We start from the raw sequence: 16,342 nt of genomic DNA, 5'->3' as shown, positions 1-16,342 counted from the left end.
TAATATTTCTGCTTTTTTTGCATTTGTTTGTGAGGTTTATGTGTCAGTTTTTGTGATGGTGACAGGCATAGTTGAGAAATAGATATTCTCTTTTCTATTCCCATTCAATATTCTCCAGAGGTTTAGTATATATAACTTTTCTAAAATTCTATTCACTTCCTTAATTTTTTTGTCATTTATTTTCTGGTTCAATTTATCTAGGTCTGAGAGAGCTATATTGTTGTCTTCCACTGTTATAGGTTTATTGTCTATTTCTTCCTGCACCTCATTTAACTTTTCCTTTATGGAATTAGGTGTTATACCATTTGATGCATTTATGTTTAATACTGATATTAATTCATTGTCTACGGTACCTTTCAACAAAATGTAATTTCCCTGCGCATCTCTTTTAATTAGGTCTGTTTTTTATTTTGCTTTGTCTAAGATCATGATTGCTAACCCTGCCTTTTGTTATCTCACCTGAAGCATAATCAATTCTGCTCCAGTCCTTTATTTTAATTTTGTATGTATCTTCCTGTTTCAAATGTGTTCCTTCTAAACAACCTATTGATGAATTCTGGTTTCTAATTCATTTTACTGTCCCATTCCATTTTATGGATGAGTTCATCCCATTGACATTCACAGTTATGTTTGCTGTCTTTCCCTCCATCCTATTCTCTTATACTTATCCTTTTCTTTTTTCCTCTGACCCCATTTAAGAGTCTATTTTGTTTCTAGTGTCTACTTAATCTACCCTTCCTCTTATTCTTCCCTGTTCCCTTGGCCCTCTTTCTTCCTATTTGCCTATTGGCTAAGATATATTTTTGTATCCAATTGTGTGTGTGTGTGTGTCTTCTTGTTTCCTTTAGCCAGTTCAGATGAGATCGAGGTTTAAGTGTTGTCTGCTCCTTCCCAATTTCCCCTCATTGTATAATTTTCCTTTTGTGCATCTTATTCATGTGAGATAATTTTCCTCATTCCATTTCCCCACACATTTCATTCTTCTTTTGAGATCATCCAAACATGACAGAATCAGACTCAGGCCTTGTGTCTAATTTGACTTCCTCTGACTCCTGGTGATGATAAGGTTCTGAGAGGTTATATTTATTTCCTCCTCATATAAGAATGTGAACAGTTTAATCTTGTTTAGTCCCCTAAGATTTCCTCACTCATGTTTACATTTTTGTGCTTTTCTTGACTCTCTTAACAGAATTTTTACAGAGCCAGTGTCTAACCTGAGAATGCTCAGAGTCGAACAAAGCAGGCCTAGAGATCGGGAATGCCAGTAATCCAGTAGCTTAATTAATTAGTTTCAGAGTGAGGAATGTTCTCTTTGTTGAAGTAAAAGCACAGGTTATATACTTAAATCACAGCTAGGGAAGGTGGATTACAAACAATCATTTAGTAGTTTCCCATGAGAAACCCATACATCCCACAGTACAACAATTCTGGAGTCAAGTCTTTGGGGATTGTGACCGCCTTCCCTAAAGTACAGAACCAGAGTTCTGTGATGGAAATAGGTTCTATGGTCTTTGAGTCACTTCACTTCAGGTACACAGGCAGGATGCCAGTAATTGTGAGCCTTATCAAGGTTTGATTGATCAGTTCAAGCTTCATTGTGAGTCTGACTCACAAGCTGGAAAAGGCAGCACTTGAGAAAACTAAATTATTAGTAAGTTCATTACACATATTACACCTATTAACATGAAAATTATAAATTCATTTATCAGCTCTCATATTTGTATGTCAAATTTTTTTACTCAGCTCTGATCTTTTCATCATTCTTGGAGGCCCTCTATTTTGTTAAAGGTCTGTTTTTCCTCTGTAGGATTATACTCAGTTTGGCTGGGTAGGTTATTCTTGGTGGTAAGCTTAGATTTGGGGTGGGGAACCTGTAGCCTTGAGGCCACATGTGGCCTTCTAGGTCCTTGGATGTGGCCTGTTGGCTGAGTCCAAGTTTTACAGAACAAATTTTATTAAAGGGATTTGTTCTGTTAAGTTTGGATTCAGTCAAAGGGCCACACTTGAGGACCTAGAGGGCCACATGTGGCCTTGAGGCCATAGGTTCCTCACCCCTGGCCTAGATCCTTTGCCTTCTAGAATATCATGTTCCAAGCTCCCAGTTTTTTGTTTTTTTTTTACAGTGGTGGCCACTAAATCTTGTGTGACTCTGGTGGTGGCTCCTTGGTACTTGAATATTTTCTGACTGTTTGCAGTATTTTTTTTCTTCACCTGGGAGCTCTGGATTTTGGCTCTAGTATTCCTGGAAGTTCTCATTTTTGGAATTCTCTTACAAGGTGACAAGTAAGAGAACTTTCAGCTCTTATTTTACCCTCTGGTTCTAAACTATTCAGGCAGTTTTCCTTTATGACTTCTTGAAATATGATATCTAGGCTCTTTTTTCATTAATGACGTTCAGATAGTCCAATGATTCTTAAATTATCTTTCCTTGATCCATTTTCCAGTTCTGTTTTTTTTTTTATGAAATATTTAACATTTTCTTCTTCTTCTTCTTTTTTTTTTTTAGTTATTTGACTTTGTTTTGTCATTTCCTGATGTCTCAAGGAGTCATGAGCTTCCATTTGGCCAATTCTAATTTTCTATGAGTTGCTTTCTTGAGTCATGCTTTGTACCTCTTTTCCCAAGCCGTTAATTTTCTCTTCACCTCTCTCTTCCTTAGTTCTTGTTTCTTTTCCCATTCTTTCTTCTGCTGCTCTCAAAGTAATTTTCTAGCTCTTTCTTTAACTCTTTATTTAGCTCTTCAGGGAATTCTGGTCAGACTAGTCTTCAAGCTGCATTTTTTTTTCGTTAAGGTTTGGCTTATAGATGTTTTTGAGTCATTCTCTTCCGTATTTGTGTCTTGAGCTTCCTTGTTGCCATAATAGCTCTTCATGGATGAGGTCTCTTTTGTTAGCTCATTCTTCTTGACTTTGGCCTTTATTCTAAGGCTCATCTCTGCACACTTCTGGGTGGTGGTGGTGAGATGTGTGCATTCCTCTTGGCATCTGTTGCTTTTCTTGGTTTTAATTCCACAGAACAAGATGCCCCTAGATACCCTCTGATGTCAGCCTCCCCTGCTTTCCTGGCTCTTTTTGTGACATTTTCCCCTTTAGATTGTAAACTCCTTGAGAGCAAGGACTGTCTTTCTTTGTATTAATTGTATCCTCTGCACTTAGCACAGTGCCTGACATTATAGTGGTTGCTTAATAAATGTTTATTGGATTAGGATGTCTGGCCTAAGCTTCTGTCCTCTTTGTTCTGCTGCTTTCCCAGCTTTGGCTTGGGGTCTGCAAGTTTTCAGTGCTCTCAAGGGGGTATGACCTCGAGGGGAATTCTGTTCACTGCCCTCCTGGTCTGAGTTATGCAAGTTCCTGACCTTGAGATGGGTCTATTGGCTTGTTTTTGGTGGGGAGGTTTAGTAGACTAATGCTTGACTCAGCCTCTGTTGGCTTGCTGGGAGGCTTTGTATGTTCAGTGTGACCAAACTGCTGGCTCCCCTTTGCTCTAGGACATTGTGCTCTATTCTGGGGATTGGAGCCACACAGCTACTGTGAGCTTCCCAGAACTTATTCCATGTTCAGTCAATACTCGCAATCTTTCCTCTCTGCCCTGGATCCATTAATTGGCACTGGGTGATGAGTGAAAGGGTTACCTGATAGCCTTCTTTCCTGCACCCAATGCTTACTCAGGGATCCCTTGGGATCTCTTTCTGGGATCCTGTCTTGGCCTTCTCTTAGTCCCTTGGTGCTACAATACTCTCTCTGCCTGCCCACCCCTCACCCCATCCTCTGCCACCTGTCACTGCTGCTTCAGTCATGTGCTCTTGTCCATACCCCTCTCTCCAGAGTCTACAGAGCTTTCTGTCCATCTCCCTAAACTGCCTTGGGCTGGAAAAATGACTCACTGTAACTTTTTCTTGGCTTTTTTAGTTGGAATTGAGGCTGGCACATTCTCTAGATCTTTGAAGAGGATGTGTGAGGGTGGGCTAGACTCTAATGCTCCCCCTCATGTTGCCATCTTGATTTTGCCTCATAATAGGAATTTTTTTTACATAATGAAAGTATAAGTTCAAACCTTGGGAAATCCATTTGCTATACCTTATTCTCACTATATGATCAAACTACTTCCTTTTCCAATTTTTTTTGGGGGGTGATATCATTTACACTACCTCTTGTGAGCATTGGTAATATGCTACAACTTACTTATGGTCACTATACATCTCTCCATTGCTTGTTTATTTTGTTTTTGATGAGGCAATCAGGGTTAAGTGACTTGCAGAGGGTCACAGCTAGTAAGTGTCAAGTGTCTGAGGCCAGATTTGAACTCAGTTCCTCCTGACTCCAGGGTTCCTGGAGCTCTATCCACTGTGCCACCTAGTTGCCCATCATCTCTCCATTGCTTCTTGGATAAACCACTATTTTACATTATTGAAGACTGTGATGCTCTATGAATGACAGGCATATGTTGTTGCTGGAAGATTATTTGTGTTAAAAACATGAGTTTGGGGGGATGTTTCGTGGCGCAGTGGATAGAGCACTGGTCCTGGATTCAGAAGGACCTGAGTTCAAATCTGGCCTCAGACACATAATACTTACTAGCTGTGTGACCTTGGGCAAGTCACTTAACTCCATTGCCTAGCCAAAAAACAACAACAACAACAAAATACCTTTAAATCAAGTCTATCTTTTGGGGCAGCTAGGTGGCGCAGTGGATAGAGCACTGGCCCTTAAGTCAGGAGGACCTGAGCTCAAATCCAGCCTCAGACCAAACACTTGACACTTACTAGCTGTGTGACTCTGGGCAAGTCATTTCACCCCAATTGCCTAAAAATAAAACAAACAAACAAACAAACAAAAACCATGAGTTTTTGCATCAGGTTGCGGCTTAGGTTGGTTGAAAGTAATGCCCAGTTTTCTAAACACAATTCTGCCTGTTCTCTCTTTTCTCTTCAGTTCTGGACCCAGTGCCTTTTCCATTTACAATGCCTTTCCAAGATATGTGTGCTGGTTGACCACCTCATTATATTGCCTATCTAAATGCATCTCATAGTCTGGACAATAGACTCTCTTCATCCATCTGGTTTTACCTGTGCAGATTGTTGGATTGAATCCTTCTGAGGTTGCTGGTCTTATTAAGGACATATTGTATTTTAGGTTCTGACGCGATTGGCAGATTGTCACCTTTTAATTCTCTGCAACAAATAATAGGGTTTAAATTACAAATATCTTCATGGTGGTCTTTTTCGCTAATGTCCATCCCGAGTATTATGAGGCAAGATGACCAAGTTACCATATGAGGATGCTTGTTGTTGTCTTTAGTCTCTAATGAAATTGACTTTGTTGATTTCTTTATTTACTTCTCTAAGGAGAACTTGTGTTGGCATCATATTTCTGTTTATCAGCAGCCTCCTCATTTCTTCTGGTTACATTTACAGAGAACTACCAATTTTGTGTTCTCTTGAAGTTATGTACATGATTTTGTGCTAACAATATAGCTTTCTAACGATCATATGTGGCTTTCTACAGTGAAGTTTCAGAATTCTAGCTTTTTCAATTAATTTGACATCAGTAGGAAATTTCCAGTGAGAATGGTCCAATATCAATGCATTACTATAGTCTATCTACACATCTCCATTCCTGGCAGAAATGTGATGTACCATTAGTTAGAAACCGAACCTTAAAGCTGTTCACACCCCTACAGAAAATCAGAACTATGCACACTGTATGTTAAAAGAACCATATAAGTTAAAGGAATATGTACACTGTATGTTGTTGTTTACTCATTTTTCAATAGTGTCCAGCTCTTCATGATGCCATTTGGGGTTTTCTTGGCAGAGATACTGGAGTAGTTTGCCATTTCCTTCTCCAGCTCGTTTTACAGATGAGGAAACTGAGGCAGACAGGGTGACGTGATTGCCCGGGGTCACACAGTCAGTAAGTATCTGAGGCCAGATTTAAACTCAGGAAGATGAGTCTTCCTGACTCCAGACCCTTGATCTATCCACTACGCCACCTAACTGAAGTGGAAAAAAAAACGTTCTACTTAAGTTAAATACACGATCTTTACCTAGTTACTACCTTTCCAATTATTACAGTGGGTTTGCACTGGGAAGTTTCCAGTATTCTAGTTATTTGTTTTAATCTAACAGGAATAGTAATCTTCCAGTAGAAACTGGTGTAATGCCAATGTATAGTTATATTTTGTGGAAGGATCTTAATGTCTAGTAATGATATTTCAGCTTCTTATCTAAAAATACATTCTTAAGGCTATTTAGACCAATACAAAGCAAATTAGGGCATCCTATATAGAATACTGACTATGTGCCCTATTTAAATTCTAGGGGCAGCTAGGTGATGCAGTGGATAGCACCCTGGCCTTTCAGTCAGGAGGACCTGAGTTTAAATATGACCTCAGACATTTAACCCGGCTTGCCTACAAACAAACAAACACACAAAAAAGAAAATTCTCTACATGATTTTTAGTTACCTGTTCAGTGTTACAACAATACAAAACTGCTATTATGAAGTTTTGAGTATTCTAGCCTTTTCTGTGAACCTTAAATTAATAGGAAATTGTTGAGAATTGGTTCACTTTAATTAAAGCTGTATTTTACTCAAGTATATTCACTCTGGCAATAATATAATACTTCGTTAGCTAGAAATAAATCCTTAGAGATATTTAGAGTAGTACAAGTAAAACTGGAACATCTTATATTGCATATTTGCTATGTGTTCTACTTAAGTTACATGCATGATTTCTAGCTAGCAATATAGCTTGCTAATGATAATACTCAGTTTCTCCAGCTACATTTCTAGTAATCTATCATTTAACCTTGATTCCACAATAGACAATCTCTAGTGGTATTCGGTGTAATGCCAGTTTATAATTGTATTCTATTTAATATTGTGTTTTTCCCCAATTACATGTAAAAACAATTTTTAACTTTCATTTAAAAAAAATTTTTGAGTTCCAAATTCTCTGTCTCCCTCCCTCCACATCCCCATCATTGAAAAGGCATGCAATTAGATATAGGTTATACATGTGCAGTCATGCAAGACATATTTCCATATTAGTCATGTTGTGAAAGAAAACACAGACAAAAAAAGAACAAACCAAGAAAGACAAAGAAAGTTTAAAAAAAAAGTATACTTCTATCTGTATTCAGATCCCATCAATTCTTTCTCTGGAGGTGAATAGCATTTTTCCGCACAAGTCCTTTAGAATTGTCTTGGATCATTGTATTGCTGAGAATAGCTAAGTCATTCACAGTTGATCATTGTACAATATTGCTGTTACTGTGTACAATGTTCTTCTGGTTCTGCTCACTACACTTTGCATCAGTTCATGAGTCTTTCCAGGTTTTTCTGAGAGCATCCTGCTCATCATTTCTCCTAGTACAATAATATTCTATTACAACCATATACCACAACTTGTTCAGCCATTCCCAATTGATGGGCATCGTCTCAATTCCAATTCTTTGCCACCCCCAAAAGAGCTTCTATAAACATTTTTGTACATATAGGTTTTCCTTTTTGTTTTTTTATCTCTTTGGACTATAGACCTAATGGTGGTATTGCTAGGTCAAAGGGTGTGCATGGTTTTATAGCTGTTTGGGCTTTGTTCCAAATTACTCTTCAGAATGGTTGAATCAGTTCACAACTCCACTGGTAATGCATTAGTATCTCAATTTTCTCACATCCTCTCCAACATTTGTGTTATATTTATGTGTGTGTGTATGCCTATATGTTTGTCTCTATGTATATTTTGTATGTACTGTTATTTGCATGTTGTCTCCCCCATTAGAATGTGTTCTCCTTTAGGTCAGGGACACTACTTTTAGCCTCCCTTTGTATCCTCAGAGCTTAAACACAGTCCTTGGCACATAACAAGCACTTAATAAATGAACATATATGTATATACATATCTAGTTACATGTAATAGGTACACATATCTATATAGTGGGAGAACTGGCCAATGAAGGTCCATTCTTTGGAACTTGAGCAGGATTGCTCTTCCTTCAGGGTTATAGAGAGCATGTGCAATATTAGTTGCCTGTTGCCAGTCCAATGTATGGGAGCTCAGAAGTTGATTTTGGCCATGGAGACTCAGAGATTGAACTGTGTGAGGATGAAAAGTCTTCTGGTTGACTAAGAGACTAGAAAGACTGATGACCCACTAGAGGTTGGAATAGAACTGAGTGTGCATACAAAAGGTTTAAATGGACAGTCTTTCTCTCTCTCTCTCTCAAGAATAATGAATATATAACAAGTTAAGTCTGAGATTGAGGAGTAACCATACTACTGCAAATGAGGGTGGTTAAGCCCAAAATTGTCCTATACAAGGAATAGTCCTTTTTTTTTGTCCCTAATTCAGGGGAATTTAATTAGTGCCTGTTATGTGGTAGGCACAGTGCATGGTTCTAGGGAAACAAAGACAAAAATGAAACAATTCCTGCCCTCAAGGAGTTTATATTGCATTTGATAAAAACAGCATGTATACAGATAAGTAACTTTTTAAAAAATTGGACCAGTCCTGTGATTTCCTTGGTATCAGGAAGACTTAGTGAGAAAACTCCTTCTCCCCAAAGACCAAGAATGTAAAAAAGGGAGAGTATATTCCTTGCTTGGGGTGTGTTTTTGTAGCTTCTATCCTTGCTATTCTTTCTTAGTAACAATCTCTTTGCAAAAAGTTAATTGATGTCAACTGGTTGCTAAATATCAGGGAGCATACCAGATGGGGGCTCATGCACAAAGCTATTGAAACATCAGCCTTTCAGAGTTATATTATGATAGAACCCTGAGGAGAGAAGTGATAAGCTGACCTCTGAAGATCTACCTTGCCTTTGAGAATGAAAGTTAGGGAAGCAGCTGGGTGCAGGGTGAGGTACATGCACATTTGTGTAGTACTTTATGGTTTGCAAAGTATTTATTATTCAATCTTAAGTTGTTTACTGAGCTCCTGCCTTTTTACTGTCTTCTTAGGCTTTCTCTCTTGTACACAGTTCACAGTCAGCCAAACACATCGAATGGCCCCTGATTTGCTTTTGTATCTTGTGTCTCAAGTTGTCATCTCATAAGATGGGCACAAAAAAATTTGAAGATTTCATGGTGTGTTGATTTTTAACTGAATATAACTTACTAAGGCTAGTTATTAGTGCTCTCATAATTTCACAACTGCTTTGTATTTACTTTGTGTATATTTTGTGATAAATACCTACTCTGTGCAAGATGAGAGTCAATCTAACATATAGGATAGAAAGCCATCTTCTGAGTCAGGAAGACCTGGCCTCAAAAGCCTGCCCCTGGCACATACTGGCTGTGTAATCTTTTGCAAGTTTCTTAAACTCTCAATGATGCCATGCAACTCTTTAAAATTCTAAGTTGCCCAGCAGCTGATCTCCTGGTTGGTCTCCTGGTCCCTATGAGCTGCCCCCTTAATAGGCTATAAGAATTGGGTGGAGCATTACAAGTTTGTATTGGTCCAATCAGCCACAGTCAGATGCACTAAAACTTGATTCTAAAAAAAAAAAATTTTTTTTAAATTTTTAAAAAAACTTGACTCTAGCATAGTGATGACATTTTGGTCCTCTTCGAGAAAGAAGGACAACAACCAATTGTTAACCTCCAATTCCCTCTCTTTCAGGCTGCCTTCTCCAGATCCACTGGCCAGTCCCACTTTGGACTCTGCAGACTGGGGAGGGAACTTCTCTCCTCCTCCACTCCTAGCAGTAACAGTGGCTACAATTCTGTATGAGGGCAGGGACAACATGTGCTTGCCTAAGTGAGCTGCAGACTGGGTCACAAGACCTTGACTACCTCTTGTTTCATTTATTTTTCTGAGCCCTAGTCACCAAATAGGGATTCTGAAAAATGAAGATTTCCTGCCCTGGTAGTGTCCTTTTGAGTATAAGGAGTTGAAAGTCCCAGGTTGGTGCAGGATGCTCAGAGCAGGATGCTTCCTGCTACATTACAGCTTGGGGGAAGAGATGGCCATGGATAGGGGAAGCTTAAATTGAAGGGGCTCAAGGACCATGTCTGGTTGGTCAGAAGATCTGGGCATTGTGATGATGCAGTTTGGGGTTGTTGGGAACCCTGAAATGTCAGGGTACAGGGCGGTGTGCATCTGGAATGAATTCATGCGCTCAAACTGATGGGATACAGGCCCGAGCCAAGACCTTTGCCCCTTACCCCAAAAAGAATTTGGATCCCATTTGTCTAAGGGCCCTAGAAAACCCTTGGACTGTCCTTGAATTCTCTTACTTGATCAAGGAAGTCTCTAGTTTGCCTAAGGCTATAATCCTATCAACTGACCTTTCACTATCCTCTATGCCCAATCCCCCAATTCTCCTTACCCTTAACCTAGCCCAGCCCTCCATTGCCCTCCCAAGGTCCTCTTCCCTGCCCCCCCTCCCCAACTTCCCACCCATGATCTCATCTTCCAGTCAGTGGCAAAGTTTATTTGTAATGCCAATAGGATCAGGCAGGGTTCCTAGTGAACCAGCAACTTAATGGAGGTGAGACTGATGCTTATATACAAAAAGGATAGTATAACAGTCAGGATGGGATTAAGGAGTGGTAAATAGTCTGGGGTGGGCTAGGTGCAACAGTGAAAGGACTATCAAGTAGGCTAATTAGGTGATCTAGGTGAGATAAGGAGTGGTCCTATATGCAAGTAGTCTAGAGTGGCACAAGAGGGACAGTGAAAGGAATGTCAAGTAAACTAATTAGATAATCTAGGTGGGTGGAGGCACCAGTGATCTGGGCTGCTGGAATGTGTGGGAAAATCCAGACACTGGGTTGCTTTCAAAGACATGGTCTTTTCCTTTTAGGGGTTCCATCACACCATCACTGAGTTACTCAGAAATTAGAAACACGCTGGGAATATGGATATATGTTTAGAAGTCCTCCCTCTTTTTTGTCTTTACTGCTAGGAAGAAAATAATGGGTTTTGGTTTCAGTACCCAAGTATTATTAAGGCTGGATTCAAGGACATATATATGATACAAGGACACTCTCAAGGTCTTTCTTAAGAACTTTGGTATTGATTTGTGATAAAGGAAACACTGGCACAGGACTGCTCAATACGTCATGCCCTCATCAGAGAAGGTGCTGTGCTCTGTGAGCAAAGCAGAATAGGAGTAGCTCAAAAGAAATTTGAGATGTGCAAATTTAGAGAATCCACCCTGAATGCTCACACGGACTATTTGTGCTCGACCTGTGATGGAGCATTCTGAGCTTGTACTGGTCTGATCCGCTGCAGTTGGACACACTAAAACTTGACTCTAGCATAGTGATGTCATTTTGGTCCTTTTTGAGAAAGAAGGACAACAACCAATTGTTAAGACATGCCTATGAGACTTTTGTGGGTTAAGCATTTCTTTTATGGTAGAAAAAATTAATTGCAGGCCTAAACCTGATCTCTACTTTGTACATGGAGTACCTTTTCTAGAAGAGACCCTGGGGAGACCCTAAACACAGTTATTCAGTCCTTTTTCAGTCATGTCCTACTCTTTGTGACCCTATTTGGAATTTTCTTGGCAAAGATACTGGAGTGGTTTGCCATTTCCTTCTCCAGATCATTTTACAGTTGAGGAAACTGAGGCAAAGAGGGTGAAGTGACTTGCCCAGGGTCACACAGCTAGTGTCTGAAGCCACCTTTGAACTCAGAAAGATGAGTCTTCTTGACTCCAGGCCTAACAGTCTACCCATTATGACACCTAGCTACCTGCAACCCTAAACACAAACTGTACCTAAACTCTTTTAGAGATTGCCCTTGGAGTTCTACTTTGGGGGTTGGGCATAAGGAGCTGGAGATTAGAAGACTAGCCTGATCTTCCCCCTTTGGGGTCAGGTTACCCTTAGGACTGAGCCTGGCCGATGCAAGTCCAGAGTAGGAACCCCTCATCAGAGGTAATCCCCCTGGGAATGCAGGTGACAATAAAACCCAGTTTGTGAGGTGCTTGGAGCTCTGAAGAAAAACACCAGGTATTCTTATTTTTCAGAATCCATTGACACATAACTTTGTTGTGTATTTGAAAGGAATAGCAAGTTGTACTTAATGGATCTGCAATTTCAGGTACAGTCCTCGTTTTTCTATCCTACTTTGTTGTGGAAATGCTTGTTTTATTTCTTAAGTTCAGAATAAAAGAAATAAATTAAAAATAATAATAATAATAAAAAGAATCCATTGACAGCCTATGCTCAGGCTGAAGATGTGTTTCTCCTTGCAAGTGAGTCATTATTCACTCCAAGTACTCAATGTCATGTGAAGGAGCTTAATAAAAATGAAAAGCCTGCTCAATAAATTAGTATGCCTGTGAATACATTGTTATTGAAGGGACTGACTCCTGATTCATCTCGTTGGAGAGAAGATGAAAGATGAAGTAATGTGGAAATAATTGCTCAAGTATACACATCTCTCTGGCAGAACACTGCCTGTTACTTGGGCCCTATGTATGTTCTGGGTTTATAATAGATGAGGGAGCAGCATAGCAGAATAAGACATAGCCTACTGAGGGAGAAGAGAACTGGATTCTGCCTGAGATGTTCAACATGGCCCTGGATGAGTCAGCTTTTGTAGCTGCATTTGAGAAACCATGACTTCTTGACTGAAACTCAAAGAGATTAAGTACAAGATTACACAAGTAGTAAATGACAGGCTGAGGTCTGAATCCAGGTCTTCTGATCCCCAATCCAGTATTCTTTTCCATTGCACCACACATTACTTGTGCAAAATGTACACCAGGAGCATTTTAATCAGTATCTTTAATACAGTTGACATATTTATCAAATTTGCAGATGACACAAAGCTGGGAGAAATAGCTAACATACTGGATGGAGGAATCAGGATCCCAAAATATCTTGACAGGTTAGAGTATCGAACTGAATCTAATAAGATGATATTGAATTGGGATAAATAGTCTTGTGCTTAGGTTTGAAAAAAAAATTTCATAAGTGCAAGGTGAAGGACACATGGTTAGAAAGCTGTTTATCAGAACAAGAACTGGAGGTCTTAGTGAATTGGATGCTCAATATGAGTGAATGTGATATTGAGTTTGTCAACTGAATGGAACCAGCCTCTAATCAGTGGATGAGGGGAGCTGAAGAGAGCAGGCTGCAGGCAGGAGAGTCAGGAGTCAAACAGAAGTTTAATTTCAAAGTGAGGGAAACTGCTTGCAAGCAAGGATACAGATTAGACACATGTGCTGGGGCCCTGCCCCTCGTGGGGAGACCCGAGGCAGTGTGGGAAGATCTCAATACTTACACCAATGGTTGCACAGTGAGGTGCAGCCCTGACAACTAACAGCAATGATGTGATCAGTTTGATTCATAGCAGGACTTCGTGACCAGAACATGTCCGAGTCTATCTAGTGCTTGTCAGAGCTCAGAGAACACCCGGGGCTGGTCAAAGCAATACAATAACTATGTGATTCTGCCAGAGGGTAAGATCATCTAGAGGGTGAAAGCAAAGGATTGTTATTATGCCAAGCTCAGGGTACAGTTTACTTGCTGGGCCTTAGCTCTGGAAAACAGGGTGTCTCCTAACATCTTGACAGACTGTAGTAAGAGAGGCTTATATACTAGGAATAAGGAGGTTAGATAGTCTCTCTGTATTGTGCCTTTGTCAAGACCTTGTGCAGTATTATGTTCAGTTGTGGGCACCAATGTTTAAGTAGGAAATTAATAAACTGGGGAATATCTAGAGGAGGACAACCAGGGTGGTGAAAGGCCTTAAATCCATGATATAAAGATGAGTAGAAAGAAATAAGGAGAGAAGTCTCAGGGTAGGACATGATAGCAGCAAGTATTGGAAAGGCTGTCACGGGAAAGACAGATAAAATTTGCTCTGCATGACATGAGAGAGAGCAGAACTATAAGCAAGAGGTAGAAGTGCAAAGAGGTGAATTTAGGCATGATATAAGTGTTGAGACTTAGGGGTACTGGGACCCCAAAATAGCAACACTCAGGTCTTGCCCAAATGAATTCAACTCAAGCCTTCTTTCAGCCAAAGACAAGGTTTATTAAAAATCCACCGTATTGGGCAGACTCTTAAGGAATCTGAACATCTGTATCATTAATGCAAGTGGGCCAGATTGACTCTGAGTCATTGGCCAGATTTTAAGAATCTGAGCAGCTTAATGGAGCCCAAGATGGATCTTATATGCAGAAAGACTGTGGGAGAGATCTAGGAGTGGCCAAGTAGTCTGAGGTGACTGTGAGGTAACAGAGAAAGACCAGGAATACCAGGAACCTGGACCACTTGGCCAAGGGAGAATGGAGTCTAGATAGTATTAAGGGTGAGAAGTGGCCAGACAGAATTGGGAGATTGGGCATAGCCACAAAGAAAGGCTAGTTGAGAGGATTAGAGCCTCAGGACAAGGCCAGAGACTTGATCATGTGGGGAAATTCAAGGAGAATTGGGGGTGGGAGTGGGTGAGGGGTTTCCAGAGCCTGTACCCATCATAAGGAAAAACATTAAAACAATTTGCATTGTACAAAAGTGGAATGGGCTGCGTCAGGAGAAGGTGGGCTCTCTTGCATTGGAGGGCTCCAAGCAAAGTCTAGCCAGCTATATTAGAGGGGTTATCCATTTTGGAGCAGGGGTTGGATGAGCTGGCTTGAGGTCTCTTTCAACTCTAAAATTCTGTGGTGGGAGCAGAGGAACCCAATATCTGACTTTAAATATTTGATGCACTGTCATTTAGAAGAAATAAAGACTGCATCATTTTAGAAGGCATAAGAAGGATGAATGGGTAGGAGTTCAAGCTACCTTTGTTTTCTATTTGTTGTTGTTTTTCAATAATTTTCAGTTGTGTCTGACTATGACCCCATTTGGGGTTTTCTTGGCAAAGACACCAGAGTGGTTTGCCATTTCCTTCTGCAGTTATTGACTAAAATATAAACTTCTCAATTTAGCAGGTCGTGCCTGGAAAGAATTTGACTTAAGTCTCCTTTTCAGTCAGTGACAAAGTTTATTATATCGCCAATAGAAGCAGGCCAGACTCTTAAGGAATCTGAGCAATTTAACGGCGGCAACATAAGGTTGAAGTCCACTATCTGAGTGGAGTCCAAGATTGTGCGTGGGATAGGAGAGGTAGATAAGAAGGATGGCCAGCTTTAGGAAGACTTGGATTCAAGAAGCCCCATCTCTTATAGATGGCTGTATGACTGACAAGCAGCTAATCACTAAATCTTTCAGTGCCCCTGGCAAATTTCTAAGACTATAAATTGCAAAAAAGTTGCTAATTTGTTCTGGCAGAGGGAGTTTCTTCACTAGAGGATTTTTCTACAGCAATGATAACAGATATGGATAAAAAACATTTATATTTACTTATCTGTGTACACACTGTTCTTCTCTCTCTCCCCTAAAGTAGAATGTAGGTTCTGTGAGGTCTAGGATTGCTTAGATTTTTATCTTTGAATATTTAGTGTCCAGCATAACACTTGGCACATAGTAGGTGTTTAATGTTTGTTGAATTGAATTGGATTGAATTTTTTAAGGATTAATTATGGTCCATTAGTATACAGGAGGACAAAGTTTATAAAATTTAAGTAACTGTGTATCTCCTATGCAAAAGTTGATCAAGGGAGCCCTTGATCAGTTTGAAGAGTCCTCAAATCAGTTTGGTAAGATTACCAAGCATGGAGCAGACTTGCTCGCTAGTACCTTGCAAAGAAGACACAAGGAACTCCTCTGACTGGTCCCAAGGTACTAGGGCTGCCTCAAAGAATATTGGTGACTAGGAGTGGGGATGGGGGAAAGGGACTGATTCTTGTTTGAAAAGTTGGCCTTTTCCTGTGATCTATAAAAGCAAGTTATGAAACACAACTTGTCCCTGTTTCTTTTTTCACTTATTCTCTCCCTTTGACTTTCAGGCCAAAATACAGCAAGGGGAAAGAGAGATATCTCTCTTCCATGCCTGTCGTCTTGTCCCCCAGGGATAGGAACAGAAAATAGTGGCTGACAGAAGCACCTGGTGAGTGCTAAGGGGCATGTCTTGGTGGCCTGGGAAACAGGCTGGACACATGGATCTATTGAGATCTAGGAGTGCTGGGAACCCCAAAATTCAAGGGCAAAAGGCATGGGTCCTGCCTGGAAAGAATTTGACTTAAGACTCCTTTCAGTCAGTGATGAAGTTTATCGTATCACCAATAGAAGCGGGCCAGATTCTTAAGGAATCTGAGCAGTTTAATGGGGGTAAGATGAACCTTTTTAAATAGAAAGACTATGTAAAGATCTGGATGTGATCTAGGAGTGGCCAGTAGTTTGGGGTAACTGGGAGGGGTCTAGATGGAATTAAGGAGTGGTGAAATAGCCTGGGGTGGAGTCAAGTATAGACAATGAGGGCCACAATGAAAGGGCA

This window comes from Vombatus ursinus, unplaced genomic scaffold, assembly GCF_900497805.2.
Source record: "Vombatus ursinus unplaced genomic scaffold, bare-nosed wombat genome assembly UNPS02014774.1, whole genome shotgun sequence".
Classification (NCBI taxonomy): Eukaryota; Metazoa; Chordata; class Mammalia; order Diprotodontia; family Vombatidae; genus Vombatus; species Vombatus ursinus.
This window is presented reverse-complemented; position numbering follows the sequence as displayed.